The sequence below is a fragment of the Lolium perenne genome, chromosome 2, assembly GCF_019359855.2.
Source record: "Lolium perenne isolate Kyuss_39 chromosome 2, Kyuss_2.0, whole genome shotgun sequence".
In the NCBI taxonomy this organism is placed as follows: Eukaryota; Viridiplantae; Streptophyta; class Magnoliopsida; order Poales; family Poaceae; genus Lolium; species Lolium perenne.
In genome coordinates, this window is record NC_067245.2 from 120,686,936 (window position 1) to 120,689,687 (window position 2,752).

General features: G+C 46.1%; 1 long non-coding RNA gene across 1 annotated transcript; it reads left to right on the top strand.

Moving 5' to 3' along the window:
• The first annotated feature begins 746 nt into the window (after positions 1-746).
• LOC139836053 (uncharacterized) lies at positions 747-2,472 on the top strand. The gene is made up of 2 exons (XR_011751883.1): positions 747-903; positions 2,224-2,472. It is a non-coding gene; the product is annotated as an uncharacterized lncRNA (long non-coding RNA).
• Positions 2,473-2,752: the final 280 nt, after the last annotated feature.

Sequence of the window (2,752 nt, forward strand, 5' to 3'; positions counted from 1 at the left end):
TGCCGATTCCGTCCGAACCGCGTCAGGTCCCGTGCAAGGTCAACCTGGTTCATTTCTTTCTTTGCAGCTCACGCCCGCAACCTGATGGTTCTGTTTTGTTTCATCAGTGATGTTTCTGTGAGTGGCCGTGCTCCACATGTTCTACAAGTGTCCTCCATTCCTTCGTTCGAACGCGTGTCGTCTTGGACTCTGGCATCGTTGTGATGGTGGAGTGACGAAGTTCAGCTACTTCAACTATGAGAACGCCAAGATGGTGGCGACACAACTACCACGACGCTGCAAACCCGAAGATCTATGTCACATATATTCCAAGTTCTCCTTCTCCTTCACGGATTTGAAGTCCGAGACCCCGGCTTCATCTTCTTCCTCTCCGAATCCGGCGACCACCCTTTGTTCCGATACCGTGAGCCCCAAACCCTAACCCAACCTATTTTATAAATATGTTATATATCTTGTTGCATTTACCATATCATTATGTGCTGCATCGCACCGCATACCTTGTGGGTTCGGGTAAAATATAAATTCACCTAATAATTAAATATGGAATTGTGCGGGATTGTTATCTTATCCCGGTTCCATTTAATTTTGCGTAGCTCATCTATGCCTTGTCTTGCCATGCTAATCCTAATTTAATTTGCGGGGTAGATAAACAACTCGAACTTAATAATTGTTTGTCGGAATTCCGATTCCGTTTAAATTGGATATAAGTTGCATCGCCGCATCATGTTTGCCATGTCATGCATGCCATGCATATCATCTTGATCATGCTGGATCTTCTTTATCCGTAGTAGTAAGACTTGCATACTTTGTTTGTCCAGCATTTGCTTCTTCCCGGATAGGATCGCAAAGTGGTGTGGTGAGATACGACAAGTTCTCCGGATGTTCCTCGGCAAGCTTTAACAGGCAAGCATTTCCCCTATACTTCTGCCCCTGCAGAAGTCGCTCACCTATTTTATTTTGCCTTCTCCCTCATGCTATCCTTAAGTTGTGTTCTTGTCACGTGTCCCTTCCACTTGTTACCTCAAGCAGCCTATATTGACTCCACCAACCACCTACAGCTATTGTTTGGTTATCGGGTCTGCCTTGCGAGTCGTAGTGCATGCTAGTGCGGTTTTACCTCGTTACCGTTGTTGTTATCTTATCGGGATATGTTGGGTTGTTGGGAGGTTGTCACATGCTATATCAGTTGTTGGAGATACACATGCTTTATTTAATGTTAACAACTAAAATTGTAAGCAGAGGCATCTGTGAGCCCCTTTGCGAAAGCATCGGAACTTTGACTCGCTAATGTCCCCTAGGACCCGAGTTCTTGTTATCTGTTCCAAGATTGAGCGCTCTACCCATGCGTGGGGACGATTATTGGGACCCCCCCTCACCCATTACCTTTTCTCAAGTCAGTTGAAAAGGGGGCCACAACCTTGGTTTTATTTGGCGCATGCATGTTTATATACTGTTGCCTTCGGGTGTTTACTTCATGTTGCCTTCAGGTGTTTATTTCTATACTGTACCCCGCGGAACGTTTAGCGAAGCGTGTGGTTTGCACGCCTAGCTGTTAACGCAAACCCTGAGTCCGCTTCGGAGTACGGCCGGACTTCGTTACGGGTAGCTTAGTCGGTTGGCCCCCCTAGACTTTCTTGTTGAACTGGGAACGGTCTTGTTGTGAGACATCCACCTGTCGTAAGTGGGTCGAGCATGCGTATGGTTACATTTGGGCAACCCCTGCAGGGTGTACATCTTATCGATAAGCCGTGTCCGCGGTTATGGACGACTTGGAATTGTATAGCTTGATCATAGAACAACTTACACCGTTATCTTGTTGCTAATAATCTGATAATAACTTGCGTAGTAATATAGCCTTACTACAACCGTTACCCAATAAAACTTCCACCGTTGAGTGCCTTTTACATTGCCTCTTCGCAATTGTTGGAGGGGATATGTGTAATCGGCTGGGTTATGTTTGTGTAGTATTATATTTGTTACCTTATGTGTTCTCTTATCTTCTCTGAATAGACGAATGTTGTAGAGTGTCTCTATAGGTTTTTAGTGCTTGCGTGCTGCCGCTTAACCCCACCATATTGCCTCTGACGATTCTCTTGCGTCCTCTAAGTTCCCTGCGTGCCTCAAGTACAAAGGACGACTGGTTGATGAATGCTTATACGTCTTGAAGTCTTGTTAAGTACGAACCCGTACTTATTGCTGCTTCTACGGGATATAACCGGGCAGGTATGAAGATATGTTCGAAGAAGACGACGTTAGCAAGGTTACCCTTCCGGCTTGGCCTGGGCAGGGTTATGGACGCCACTGGTTATCTTCAGGACTCTTAGTCCAATTTGTATCTTGTCCGTACTCGGACGTATTCGATCTTCTGTATGATTTGGATCTTTGTATTGTATATTTGTATCTTGACTCGTTGGAGTCGTTGTTGTAATATATGTATCTTGTGGGCTCTATTGTAATCCTGTTGTAATGTTACCGCTCGTGTTAATTCCTCTGGCATCACGTGTGTGATTCGTCGCGCACGTCGTGTCGGAGGGCGTCTCTGAATCGATATCGTGCGGATTTCGGCGGGATCGCTGGAATCCTCAGGATACCGGTTTGGGGGCGTCACACTTCGATTTGTCGATCTCTTTGCGGGACTTCTACCGGAAGGTCTTTTCCTGCAACCTCTATCGAGTTGGTGGTTCGGACCAACGAGGGAAAACCGATTTGTGTGCGTGTGTGTGTTGTATCCCCACGATTCCCCTTCGCGTTC